Source organism: Coturnix japonica, chromosome 1, assembly GCF_054131305.1.
Source record: "Coturnix japonica strain WE chromosome 1, WE-NBRP24, whole genome shotgun sequence".
Lineage (NCBI taxonomy): Eukaryota > Metazoa > Chordata > Aves > Galliformes > Phasianidae > Coturnix > Coturnix japonica.
The window spans coordinates 22242991-22258106 of record NC_140663.1 but is presented as its reverse complement, the minus strand read 5'-3'; the positions used below and the strand labels follow the sequence as shown (position 1 = coordinate 22258106).

Here is a 15116-nt window from a genome sequence, read left to right as displayed (position 1 = left end):
CGTTTGAAATGCTGCAAAACTAAGATTATAGTGAATTTAATTTCAAAGTCATTTTGAATGTCCTTTCAAACTGTATGTGGTAATCCTTGATTTTTGCACTGATGCTAAATGTTAATGAACAGAGCCACAGTGTACCATTTCACCTACAGCAATGAAAACATTAAAATCTCTTTAGAAGACTGAATAAAACTTTATTTTATAAATATAATCCTTGTTGAAGCTCTACCATTTCACTGTACTTTTGAAATAAGGGCACATGGAAAATATGGAAGAGTTCCTTTGAGATAGCTAACTAAAGCTACAAAATGAGCACGGTACAGTATTTCCAAGGAACACGGTTCAAAAGTTGTACGATTACTACTAAGGTTGTTTTATTCTTTACCACATTTGGAACAGGAAGTCTGTGTTGTTCTTGAAGAATTCTGAAAAGCAATGTCACAGTCTGATGACCTCTTCTCCTCATTAAAACGTTCCCAAAGACAGCTCTCTGCATGATGTTTTGTAGCTTCAGCAGCCATGAACTAATTTGTACCTCTTATTTTGATCATGCACTGGTGAAAGAACCAAACAATATTTTTCTTTAAACACAGAGAGGTCTTTCAACGGCTCAGCATGCACTTCTACCCTCTTTTTAATCTTGGAGCACCTATTTATTTGCTCTTTTCACCACTAAATCTTCTTTGCTCCTTTCTGCCCCCCTGCAAAGCTGCTAGTTAAAATCTTCAGTGTTTTTTCTTCATAGGCTTAAACCATTAGAAAGGTATTACCATAAAAAGGGAGACAAGGACTTAGAGACCTGGTGCACCAGAATTTGCATTTCTAATTTTTAATCCAATTAAACTAAAATAATATTTATTTAGCTACAACCTTTCTATAATGGTATAAATTCACTAAAGCTAATGGAAAATTTTCTTCCTGGAGGAAATTAGCGATAGGTGTTCATTGCAATAACTGATTGGTTCTGCATACTGAATATCTCCAGATTTTGCTTATAGGTAATTAGTATTCAGCTAGTTGGTGTGTTTATTTTGCATAACTTCTTGTGTGTGTGTGTGTGAAATTCATTATGCAAGTCATATTTTTTTGCTCTACATAGTGGACTCAGTGTATGCAAATTGTTAGAAGGTACTGCAAGGGCATTATCTTTTAATTCATAAGGCACACACCTGGTAAAAAATGCTGCATAGATTGGCATATTTGCATTACAATCAAGTGTGTTTTTATAAAAAATTATAAAGTTGCTACCAGTATTTTTATTTGAATCAATGCATTTTGTATGTTCTGCTGTTTGTATACAAAGTATAATTTTTTATATCTAAACCTGCCTAAAGACACAGAGAACCCAGTACTGCTCCCATTGGTTTTGGTCCAAGTAATGAAGTTAGCATTTTTACCCTCTCTCAGTCATGTTTAGTGATGATAGAGGGCAGAAAGGGACCCCTTAAAGTATTAAATTGTGTTTTTTAAGAAGAGAAAAGCTCAGTGCTTTAATTCGTGAGCCCGGGAATAGCTGCAAGATGGGAAATTCCTCACCCAGTAAAATCCTGCACCTTCCATGTGGCCTATGTCTGGCATGGTCTGTCCTACACTTAAGCAAACCTCCTTCATTCTGGGGAATGTAAATGTCAACTGGATAACTTCTGGGCACCTAAAAATGCACCCACCTTTTTTGAAGGAATTCTGTTATAAATCCCATTTCTAGTTCTCTCATCCCAGTTAAATGCTTCCTGAAGTCTGAAGTTCAATCTCTCCTGAGTGCTCAGAATCTGGCAATGATGGAAAAGACTGCAGTGCCACAGAAACATCATGTCCTATATCTGTAGAACCCAAAGATATCTATAAATCTGCAGAAGCAGGTTGGAAAAATGAGGCTAAGTATTTCACTCATTTGTTTAGTATAATACTGTGTATTTTCCAAAGTCACACCATGCAAACACTGCAAAAAGCTACCCAGGGAAGTGGTGGAGTCCCCTTCTTTAGTGATATTTAAGAAACATGTGGATGTAGCACTAAGGAACATGATTCAGTGATGAGATTCTGCAGATCGTGTTGACAGTTGAATTTGATGATCTTCAGGTTCTTTTCCGATCTAAACATATCTTTGATTATATGGAGGAAATGTAGCCATGGCCAGTCAAATAATCCTAGTTGCTACTGCATATTCTACAAAACAAGGAAATTCCTGGACCTAGGATATGGTTTTCCAGCCTATAAGATTCTTTTTGTATCTTTATTTTGATTTCCTAATCTGCAAATTGCCAATCAGTTGTCAGCCAGCTTTGCATTATCCTTAGCGTAAATCTTTCACATACAGATAACTTTAAATTCATAAGAAAACTTTCAACCTCATGTTCTAAGAGAAACAAACATGTAAATACCAGGTTTATTCTTTATACTCCAAATAAACAGGTTGAATAATGTTCTTAATACTGTAAACTGTTTTAAAATATCTTCTACGTATATATTAATAGTGAAAGGTCACCAATTCCTTTCTTGCTAATAAGCTTTGTTCTGTAGATCTACATCAAAAGCAACCCTTTATTCTATTTTTATTCAGTCTGGTTAATGTTTTTCTGCTGCATTCCTCAGAAGATAATTTTGTATTCTAATATGACTTCTTCTACCTTTAGAACAAAGTTTTGAACAAGTTTTGTTGAAAGGTACAATTTATGTGCTTGATTTTGACTGGTTATACATTTTTTTGAGAAAAAGAAAGGTCATTGGGTTGGACCTTATGGCACTTTCCATCATTTGACTCTTAAAATAAAAACTGAAATAAATAATATAGCTAAAATTAAAGTGAATTTCAGTCAGAAAAAAGGGCAGTTTTGTGAACACATACCCCACAGAGAGGAAAATAATCTGCATGTCTTTAGACTAGCCACCCCATCACACTGACAACTCCTGTTACAGCATTTCTTCTGGAGCAAAGGGAATGTGAAGAAATGAACATACTGACATACTGAGATGACATTGCTAGGCCACACTTAATCATCTTTCCCACAAGAAATCAAATGTCACTACCACCTTCAAGAAGTGCAGACAGGAAGATCCAGGGTGGGCATGTCCAACCCATGATCCTTGGGCTGCATGCAGCTTGTCATGAAGCCCAGCCCCTGCCCCACACCATCACCGCAGTGGTGCTTCCCACCTAGCGACCAGGCCTGGCCCCAACTGCACACCCATCACTCAGCTACAGCTAACATCTGAGTGCAGTCAGCGTTGTGTCAGCTGAAACCAGAGCATGGGGAGAGTGCAATGCAGTGTTAAGTTATGGCAAATAATCTTATGCACTTATTACAATGGCTAAAGACAGTCCTGTGAAGAGAAAAAAATATACAGTCATGTTTACTGCATTGATAAAGGAATTTGAAAATGGGTCTCAAGGGTGCTGAAAATATCATCAACTTTTTTGTTATAATTTCAACTCCATTTTCAGTCAACACAACTATATTGTCTGCACATTTTCAAAACGAATGTATAAATTTGTGATCAGATATTAAACTCAAAAATTTGATCATGTCTCTTTACTAGGCTTTTGTATGACCTATTTTACCACATAGAAATATCCCTTGAATATCTCTCATTTCACAATCATACATTGATTTTTGGCAATACACACATTTTTGAGCAAACATTTTCAAGGATAAAGCACAGGAAGAGTAAAATTTCATCAAAAATCTCTGATGAACATTTTGAGAGCTCACTGAAAATTGCAGTCACTTCCATCAAACCAATCTGATGGTAAAACTTCACAATATTTTTATGCTTTTGCTACTCTCTTCTTTTTGATGTTTTAATAAATATACATATTAAAAAGGAAGTTTCATTGCCTATATACATTAAATATATATATACCTACTGGATTCAAAGGCTGGCATAGTTTCAGCAGAAATATAAGTGACACAAATTCCAGCTGGAGATCAGTTGTTAGTGGTGTCCACTAGGGTGAAAATTGACTCCAATTTAACTGAATGTCTTCATTAATGACCTAAATGAGGGGAAGAGTGTACCCTCAGCATGTTTGCAGAAGATACAAAGCTGATAGAAGTGACTGACACAACAGATGATTGTGTTGCCTTTCAGAAGAAGCTTAGCATCCTGGAGAAATAGGCCAACAAGTATCTCAAGGTGAATAAAGGGAAATGCACCTAGAGAGAAAAAAATTGCGTATGCTAGCACAAAATGGGGAACAAACTGATTGAGAAGGAGTTTGGGGAAGGCCATGGAGGTCTTGATGGACGATAGTGAGTGAACAATAAGCCTTTACATCAAAGAAGCCCCTCCTGAGCTGCACCGGGAAAAGCATCACATCAAGCAGCAAGCAGAGGATGTGATCCTTCTCTGTTCAGTTCTGGGTAGGCCACAGCTGTCTGTTGGGTCCAGATCTGGACACTTCAGTGCAAGAGGGACATGAATGTACTGGAGTCCAGCTAAGGAATGCTGGAGAGCTTGGAGCAAGTGAGCTACACAGAGAGGCTTGGAGAGCTGGACTGTTCAGCTTGGAGAAAAGAAATCTCAGGGGTATCTTCTCCATGTATACCTGCAAGGCGAGTAAAGAAGATGAAGCCAAACCACTCCCTCTGGTATCCAAAGATAGGTCAAGAGTCAGTGACAGCAAACTGAAACGGGGAATATTCCAGTTAAACATTAAAAAAAAATTACTGCTCAAGTACTGTAAAAATCACCTGCAAATGTTGTGAAATCTCCACTCAGAAACTCATTTTCCAACTTTATTAGTCCTCTTACTTGCTTAAAGTTTTATTTAGTTGAAAAATCATAGATAAGTGTATGAAAAAGATGAGGGAGTTTCTAAAGTCATCTGATTCTCTAGAACTGAAATAGTTGTTGAATTTGAGTCAGAAACAGTCCCAGCTTTCCATGACTGCTGTGCAATGGTTATTTTTCCATGCTGCTTCCTCTAACTGGGGTAGAGGAATACATTTATGAAAGACACGCCCTGGGGAAAAAGATGCCACAACACATAATAAATATAGGTGCTTCCTCTGAGCTTCCAGAAGAGCTGAAGATGCAAAGAAGACAACTGCAAATAAAACAAAGTGCAATATTATTATAGGGACCTGACAGAATTACCTCATATTTAGAATGTAGCAGAGGTGAGACTTTTTAGTTAGTTTTTTTAGTTGAGCTTTTCTGCAACTATTAGAAGCTTCCCAAAGGTGTATCCCCTACTCATGACATTGGCAGACATTCATTATATAGAGAAATGTGCTAGAAAATAATGTTGAGATGTAGAAATTCCAGTAGGCTTTCAGGACGTGTTGGGGACAACTTTTTTTAAGAAGATGGAAGATACTGAGAAGCTTATAGCTGTTTTAGAACTGGTTCTGACTAATAGGGAGGATCTGGTTGAGAAGCTGAAGGTAGAAGGTAATTTCGGTTAAAGTGATTACAAAACCATAGAGTTCACATATCTAAAGAAAGGGAGGAATGAGAGCAGCAGAATAAGGACAATAGAGTTCAAAAAAGCAGACTTCATCAAACTCAGGGAACTGGAAGGTAGGGTCTCTTGGGAAGATATTCTAAGGAAAAAAGGACTGCAAGAGAGTTTGCAGTTACTGAAAGGGACTATATTAAAGATACAATGGCAGACTGTCATGATGCAAAGAAAATACATGGAATGTAGTAAGAGACCAATATGGCTCCATCAAAAAGCTCTTTCAGGGCTCGGAAAAGATGAAAAAGCAGAAAAAATATATAAATTTAAGTGCAAAACCAGGAACAAGGATCTACAGGCATAGATGTAAGTGTTGCCAAAGGAATAAAATGCAGAATAGATCAAAGTGAAAATGAGTTTCAAGTTACAAGAAGTACCAAGTGCAACAAGAGAAATATTATAGAAATTGGAAGATGACAAGGATAAAATATGACTGTTACTTAGCAAGGAAGAAAAGAGAACAGCAGGCAATAAAGACTGAAAAGTCAGTATCACCTCTGTTTCAGCATTCACAAATTGTGATATTTGGTCAGATATTTGATGTATGCTACACTTAGCTCCTGATACCACTTGAAATGTCATTTTCACTAGTAAAATCACAAACACTGAGTAGGTATAGGTAAACATCATGAGTTTAGTTTGCAACCACACAAAAAAAAGAAATGTCTCACAACCAAAAATTACCAAAAATTATTTGTTCAATTGTCAGAGGATATCAAGGAACAGACTGTGGAGGTCCAGTAGTGGCTGCATTTAGTATGCCCCTCAGTGCCTTGGATGACTGACAGGATGGTATATTTGCAACATTTGCAGAGAAGTTCAAACTGGAACAAGTTGCAAATGCTCAATTCAATAGTGGTTAAATTTTAAATAATGTTAATGAATGTAAGGCATAGCTTGAAAGCAATGCGACATAATTCAACAAATACTAAGAAACGTGCTCAAAAAGGAACCTCTAAAAGCATGAATAAATCAGGATAATAAGTAACTATTGAACAGTACTGAAGAAAATGCTCTGGACTTTCAGCAAATCAGACACCAAATTTAAGTTAAGAATGTGGCAGGATTAAAAAAAGGGCATTCTGGAGGTGTGTGGAGGGCCATCATCTACAAGACACAAGAGCTGTTCAGCATAGTGGAGATATAACCTACCGTGCCTTGTATGCTATTGAGCACTACCATGTATTACAAAGATAACTGCTGCTTTGGTAGATAACTCAGTGGATAACAAGAATGTAAGAGATTTAGAAAATATGGCCTGCAAGGAAATGTTAAAAGATTATTCCGTCTTAAAAAAATAATAAATAAATAAATAAATAAATAAATAGTCATTTTTGAGGAAATTTAGGGATATTGTTGCCATACATGAAAGAGTTTTATAGGTATTATAACACCCGCTATTCTTCATACCCTTTGCAGACTTGACAAAAGGATTAAGGTTTGCTACCAGTAAGAACTTTATAAGGTATGTATTTCAGTAGATTGCTTCAAAAACTTCACTGGGGAGTTTTAGGAATAAATTTGACAAACAGAATAGCAGGGATGGAAAATCCACGTGTAATCTTAGCAAATCTTACAGTTTTTTTCAGCTTAGTTTTACCTAAATAACTAAAAGATTTTCACTCCTGATCCCTCCTCAGAAGAAGCTTTTACTTTCTTCTCAGCCTTATAACATTTAGTATGCATAATGGAAGAGCTCTGAGGAAAATTCCATAAGAAAACAATTTATCACAGTCCCATAGGTTCCAATACCTGTAAATTTTAATCATATATTGAGTTTCTTTATTCATGGATATTCTCGTGGCAGAACTCAGTACCTGAACACACATTTTCCTCATGAATCTCTGGAAACAGAAGTCAGGACTGGTGTGAATTTAAAATGTTCAATACAATCTGTGAGAAAGAGGATTATCATGGTGTACATCTGGAGACTCCCCTTTAGGGAACTAAGGCAGCAAATTTAACCCTATTTAACCACTGACATTTTCCTTTTAATGGTAATTGTTGACTTTGCTATTCAGAAGAACTATGCTGCAAACTCTACGCTAAAACAAAAAAGGCCATGGCACCATCTCCTTTATACAAAAATTCCTTGACACACTGAGAAAAACACAGTGATCCTGAGTAGAACAGGTAAAACAATATCTCTGTGGATGAGCTGTTTCCTGGTTCTCTCAAGCTTCAGACCCAAAGTAACCCAGCTCTTTCTTAAGGCTGTAGTTATACAAGCTGCGCTTCTCTGCTACTTTAAAGACTCGGCCTCATCACCCTCTTTAAAACTCAGCTACTGTTGGCCCAAAAATATAATTGTCTTTTGCCAACAGAAATGTGAATTAAGATGTATCAGTGGTGCTCCACTCCCTTACAGGTCTCCAGCATTGCTTCACTTAGCCACAGTCTAGCACTGTATCTTAGCATATACCCTCCCATCCTTTCTACTACAAAGCATGCTCAGGACAATGTGGATCTCTATAACTTTGGCAGCTCATCCAAATACTCTTCCATCAGGAGTGATCTGGAGTATTACATGACTGCATCATTATATTTTATTTTTTTTATATTTATGTAATTACATGTCTGCATGGATTTGCTTGTAAGTAAGCTGGGAATGTAAGTAAAGTGAGATGGATGGGAAGAATTGTTCTGTCTCTAATCATTATGGCAAGTCAGTAATTTTTTAATGTATTATTTTTTAAACATAATCATAGAATTACCCAGGTTGGAAAAGACCTTGAAGATCATCAGGTCCAACCACAGACTAACCATAATGCCCTAACTCTAACAACTCTGCTAAATCATATCCCTGAGCACCACATCCAAATGGCTCTTAAACACATCAGGGATGGTGACTCAACCACCTCTCTGGGGAGCCTATTCCAGTACTTAACTACCCTTTCTGTAAAGAAGTGTTTTCTAACAATAGGAACTAACTAATATTGATGACTGAGTAGCTATTAAATCATCTGTCATACTGTATAAAGATCTGTAATGACATTTATCAAGCAATAGTAATAAGTGATCCCCTTAAAGCAAAGTCTAAAATAAATATAATTTTCTATGGGTCAAACTAACATTCCATATTGTGAGCTCCTGATCCAGGTTGCTTCCTTATTCAAAGTTGTCACCTGGGTTGGCAGGGCCAGAAGGACTAACATGCAACTGCAAGCATGCCAACACAACACCAAAGCAAACTGGAAACAGAGGAGTGAATACTGAACTTCCTAATTCCTCCTTTACCAATGCTGACAGAGGTTATTTTGTGTTATTACAAAACGATCTGTCTCCTCCTTCACCTCATGGCAGCCCCCTGGGCAGTTTGGTTGTGGTAACAGCTTCTAGGCAGTTCCTAAAACCTGCAGACTCCATCAGCTGAACTAGTCTTATTTAAGCTTCTGGTGAGTTCAGATTATTCATAACAAGGATTCAGAATTCAAGCTGGTGATCAATACTGTGGTGAGAGCAGTCAAAGTAACTGCTTTGCTATCTGATACAACAGTGCGGTTCCAAAACCAAGATACTTTATAACATCATATAAAAGCAATTCCAAATCTGTGGTTAATAAAAGGTAAATTTGAGCTACCTATACATATCCCTTTTAACATCCTCCCCCCAAAGGTCATTGGAATTATTAAACTGGCTGGCAAGTATGATTTGGTAAGTATTAGCCTTGCATTATTGCAGAAATTGTTTTTGAAGTGAATATAAATAATGTATTTGACAAATAAATACAGCTATGTGTGGAGTATGTATGGAAACGTAAAATAAACTGCCACATCCTAAATTAAATGAAACGAATGTATCATTTCAAGGCAAGTACAAATGAAGAGTGTCTCATCTATGAAAATAAAATGGTATTATCTTCTCCTGAAACACGTGCTTTGGGGTTTAAATAGATGAAACTCTTGCTAAATTCTGAATCCTGATTTCGGTTTTGCCTTAAAAAAAACAGGCAATATTCCTTCTGTGCATATTATTTTACTTTTTGTCCACTAGATGTCCTCAGCACGTCACGCTACACTCTGCTTTCACGGTATCTTTAATCTGTTAGGAGAGATCCTTCGTTTGAAGTGTGTGTTATTAAGATATCATGATTAATGACTTTCACTCCAGAGTTCATTTTATCTGGAAGATTAGCAAGACACAGGTCCTCAAGAAGAGCACAATAATTTAATTCTCTACTTCAGATACAGCAGCTTTCCAATTTAGGAAGCAATTAAGACTCATGTATGCTTTCTTCTCTGAAAATATTTAAGCAATTAAAGCCCTAAAACAAACGAAAATCCTTGCAGTAAAAATTGTTATATATCAAAAGGGAATCCTTAGCAGTTTAGGTTTTGTTTTCGCTTTTTTCCCCCTATTATTCTATACTTTCAAAGGAGGTGTAGTAGTTGCACAGACCCATTCACAGTTGGCTGGGCTGACAGCAGGAGCCTTGCTTAATTTGAGCTTTAATGGAACTTTAGAACTCAGATGAGAGTAAAATCTGGAATGATCACAAATATCATTTTAAGCCTTTCCCTCCTCCTCAGAAGGGCCTCTGTGACAAAGCACAGGAGGATGGAAACAAAGCTGTTGTATTAAACTATTAAAGCAGGTAAGCTGAGCTAGGACTAATCTTGGAAAACTTTGACTTTTCTGAAAATGCAGAAAGCTGTGCTGAGCTGTGTGCAAACCTAAAGGTTTGGAGCTTGAGAGCTTTAGGTTCTTAGCTTTTTAGCATGCATCCAGCTGTAAGTCCTGTCACAGTAGAAGCTGTTTTCGGAGATGCAAAAAGGATTTCTAAAAGGCAGTAGTGGGTCTCCAAGTAGCAGCGCACTTCTGACTCTCAGGGCAATGGGTAAAAGAACAGTGCTGTGTAGATGAGCAGTTCCTATCCCAGTGAGAAAAACAAAGCAAGTACTCTCAGTGACCTTTATCTCTGTAGCTATCATACATCCTTGGAATAATGGTACACACTGACTGGTGTTCTATAGCCTCCAGTGGTTTCGCAGCAAGTCAACAGAGTTACCAAGAATTACTGTGACAACAAAAAGTGCGATTCAGCCAATATTTGTGAAGAAGAGATGTAAGAATCAGTGAAACAAAGCCTGATGCTCTTGTTGCCATTTTCTACTTGGTTATTTCAGTTTCCAAAAGTCAAGTAAAACATTACTTGCTTAGACATGAGTGCAACACTCAAGAATTTTACATTGGAAAAATAGCAGTCTTAAGAGTGAACTAGCTAAGACATCTACAGAGAGCCTTTTTCAGTTTCATTATGACAGAAATCTTGGAAGTTTTGCGGAAGACAAATGAAGTGTCTAATTTTCCTCTTGTTCCTCTCAAAATAATTTCCTCCATAGCCAATTTGAGCAGAAAGCAAGCAAGCAATCAAAGGTGATGTAGAAAAAGGACTGTCAAATACCTTCAAAACTTACTGCTGTTTGCTTTCTCTTCTTTAACATTTGAGCCATGAAGGGATTCCCCTCTGTCAGGGAAAATCTTCATCAACCCCATTGTAGCAGCTTTCTGGTACCTATATGTATCAGCAGGAGCTGAGCACGAGCCCTATGAGAAATTCTCAATTGCTGTCATTTGTAGCAGATTTCACCCAGGGTTTGTTACTGCTCCCTCAGGCATCTGCCTGAATTTTCTTAGCCTCAAAACATTTCCACACCTTTCCACTTACAGACCCAGTCCCTTTGCCAGAAGTTGAGCAGGGGCCATCATGCAGAGACAAGGCCAGCTCTGGGGGCAAGTTTTCAGTGCTTTAGAGGCTGCTGCATGTGTTTGGTTCAGAGAAACCACTGTGATCATACAGGGCTGCCATTCTGTGGTCAGGCCAGGCTGAGACTGGAAGGCTTAAGCTGAGCCACCTCCTTTGCCCCCTCTCTCAATGGTAATGATGATCCAAGGATTAAATTCCCATGTCCCCACGAGCCCTTCCCCCAGGGACAACCCAGGATGCCTGTGCCTCCTGCCAAAGGATGAGTGGCCTAATGGGTGGCAGTTAACCCAGAAAGAAGTGGCCATACTGAGGAGCAGGTAGGGCCTCATAGGGGCTGTAGCCCCACCATGCTCCTGCTCAGAGTGGGCCAGGCTCTGGTCTCTTTTTGGATCAGTGATGGGGGCTTGGGGAAGCCACTGAGAAGATGAGAGCAGCATGACCTCTCAGGGTTTGTGAGAACAGTTATTTCTGTCTCTGCTCACCCCATCCTACCATGCAAGGCAGTTTTCCCCATGCACAGCAGTGTGCTGCCTCAGTCTTTTGCTTAGTCAGTTAATTCAAAGAACATCTTAAAGCTTCTTGAAAATGTCTTGAAAATAAGTAGCCATCCTTTCTAAGCATAGATCAGGTGATCCCTGGTTTAGTCCTTCTATCATTCAGCTTGCTGGAGCAGTACACATCATCCCCTACTACATGAAACTGATTAGATGCATCACCTAGTGGAAGGCAATATGGATTCAAGAAAAGGGAAAGCTGAACTACTTCAGCGCTTCTTCACTTAGTCCTGAAGCATATTAAACAAAACAAACTTCAGTATGTGGGTAGGGAACTAGGCCAGAAGTCACACAGTGACAGCATAGTTGTACTGCTGGCTTCCTGTCTCACCTGCAAGTCCCTGAAGAGCTGTCTGTCTGTGTATTCCCCTCTGCAAAGCAGAGATAATTCTCAACTGCCACTCTAAGAGTGGGTCAGTTTCTAGTAGCCAGTATTTGTTATGTTTTATACACTCATTTTATCTTATAATAACTGACAAGCTTTCAGAATTAATTACCAAACAATTAAGGTTTCCCTGAGTAGTGTACAGAGCTTCATTTTTACCTTCTTAGTAGCTTCAAATTAATAAAAAAGATACTAATGCATTCAAAACTGAGAAATAAGGAAGTCTGTGATTGACTGGGCAGAATTTTTCCACAGTTGGCATGAAGTATCTGAATCAATACGGTGCAAAATTTCTCTCACTTTTCTATGGCAGAAATAATGTTCAGAGTGCTCAGAATGTAACTTACTCAGAAGAAGCATTTGACAATGTAAAAGAACATTTCCTCCTCAAAGTTCACGTGGTAGGTTGACTAAAGCTCTCTGGGGGTTCCCCTTCCGCAGACTTCAAGCAGGGGAAATATCACCAGATATATCAGATCATCTGTTTTCTTCTATTCTATTCTGTCTGCAGACTGTCTAAGGTCCCCCAAGGTTCTTTTGGAGTGAAACTCCCCTTTGATACCCCAGAGTAGTGGTTGACAAGGTAAAAACCTCTGTTTTTACTTTTGCCTTATGGTGCACTCACAAATATTTCCCTCCAGATTTGTTCTGTTCCTATTAGCTAAGCATTTTATGACTTAATTCCTCAAGTGTCCTTACACCATAAAGCAAGAAAAGTTCATTGACTACATGTCTCAGTTTCAGCAGGGATGGAATTATTCTCTGGTATGATGCTATGTTAGTGGTTCCAAGAGAAAAACACCTCTGATAATACACCAGTGTCTATAGTTGCTGCTCAGCAGTGCTGTACAGAGTCAAGGCCATTTGCAGCGAAGGGTCCCAGAAGCTGGGAGTGAACAGAATTGAGACAGCTGACTTAAAATAGCCAAAGGGATATCCATACCATATGACAATATGCAGAAGAGCTTTTTAAGGAGACAGGAGTCCATCTCACTCTTTTCCACTGCTCAGGGGGCTGGCTGAGCATTGGTTGGAGGCTGGTGAGCAATTGCTTGTGCACTGTTTGTTATATATAGTCATATATATGTACATATATATTGTCATAATTTTTATCCTTTTCCTTTTCTCTTAGTAAATAGTTTTATCTCAACCAATAAGTTCTACTGTTTTTTTCTCCATTTCTCTCCCTCTTCCCACTGACAAGGGAAGAGTGAGCGAATGATATTGTGGTGCTTAGCTACCTGCCAGATTAAAACACAACACTGTATAAGCTCAGTCATTATACTCTTCTACAGATTTGATTTATCCTTCTCATCTTTTTTCCAGACTTCATTCATCTTGCTGAAAGTTCATGTGTGGTCTAAGCTCGCCATCTAGGCTCCTTAATGGAGAAACAGAAAAATTATTCATTTAATCCCTATTTTAAAACATCAGGGGATAAAATTACTCATGTTGAAAGGAGTTTTTCTACTCTTTCGCTTCTCTCTCTCTCTCTCTTAAAGAAGTATAGAAAACAACTTTATACCAAATAGTAGTGTGAGGAAAATCAGAGAGGATGAATTTCAGTCCCACTTACCAAACTCTTCCTCCCAAACAGCTGTTCTATTCCTCCACTCTCTAGCATTTTTGGACATTACAGAGGCTCCATGAGGAGCCTCAAGAAAGAGGAATTCTTGTCATGATATATAAAGCTTGACAGGCAGTGGATCCACAGAGCCAAAAAAATGGACTGGAAATATTACACCAACCTTTCTCCTGGAAAAGGTTAGTGTTGCTCACTTCTGCAAACTGCAGCATGTTTTGAAATAGGGGATATATTACTCCTAAGAACCTCTACCATCTCACAACTTCTCTGCACACACAAAAATTGAAGAAGACACTAAACTGCACTCTCAAAAAGAACATCCAAATTGCTATAATTCAAGATGCCACTTACATAACCCTGATATCTAACCCTGTAATGAGTTTATAGTTAACTACACATAGACATACAGGCATACCTCCAGGGTACTGCATCAGTAACTATCGGCATGAGCTCTTCTTTGTGTGTAGAAATGACATGTAGTTACACACAGGGCCTAAGAAGACATAGCTTTTTCTTGCAGGAGACTCAAAGAATATCTTACCAAATCCAGTCACTGGGGGGGAGCAATTGGTCTTTCTTTACAATTTCCCATCCTTAAAAGGCATATATAATTGAGATAAAAATGGAAAAGCAACTAAGATAGAGAGTTTTTTGATAGTTTCAGCTATTAACATGAACTATGTTTATAAAGTCTTCCAACTTCCCAAATAATTAGAGTTTCTAGTACTGTCAAGAAACTTTACTGCTCTCATGATTCAAAATAATATACTTTTCTGATATTTTATGCATTATGACACAAAGTTCATATAGGATTCAGTGATGTTCCCTCTGAATAATAATAAGAATTTAATGTACAGAACAAGAGGACATTGCACAGCTCCTTGAGATCTCCTTCTGTGGCTCTAATAAGATTTACCGAATATTGCTCTGCAGCATTATGTTCTTTGCTATTGTATTCCTTAGTGATTACTTTCTCTGGAATTTTTGATTGCAGGCAAGTGGGAAAAAAAGAAACTGCTCTTTGATACCAATTTCAAACTGTTCTGAGATCGACCTTATGCATAGAATGATATCTCAGTACAGTCATTACATTATTAAAAGCAAACAGAAAGGAACTGATTTGTGAGGCGTTGTCAAGGTCCATCTAATGTGCTTAGGAATCACTGACTGCAATGAAAGTGATAGAAATTCGAAGAAGCATCTAACAGTAACTTCTTGCATTAAGAGATGGTCACAGTGTGCTCCAAGAGCTGTGAACCTAGATCCTGGGGACCTCCTCAGTCTGCTGAGACTGAAATCTACAACCCACAACTTCCCAAACCACAAGTTCTTCATTCCATATGCTATAACCAGGCTAAAATTTAGCCAGTCCTTAGAACAGAGGGCAAGTTTGACCTCATAGCCCATGGATGAATCACCATGAGACA

At 38.2% G+C, this 15116-nt stretch overlaps 1 long non-coding RNA gene across 2 annotated transcripts in view; it reads right to left on the bottom strand.

The window, feature by feature from the left end:
• Nucleotides 1–352: 352 nt before the first annotated feature.
• Nucleotides 353–15116, bottom strand: part of LOC107308961 (uncharacterized) — a 28382-nt gene continuing 13618 nt past the window's right edge. The window contains exons 2-3 of one of the 2 annotated variants that reach the window (XR_004307037.2): nt 1665–1817; nt 353–551 (exon numbers count right to left, since the gene is read on the bottom strand). This is a non-coding gene — a long non-coding RNA (uncharacterized LOC107308961). The remainder of the gene's footprint in view (nt 552–1664; nt 1818–15116) is intronic. The other variant, XR_014939709.1, reaches the window with a different exon arrangement.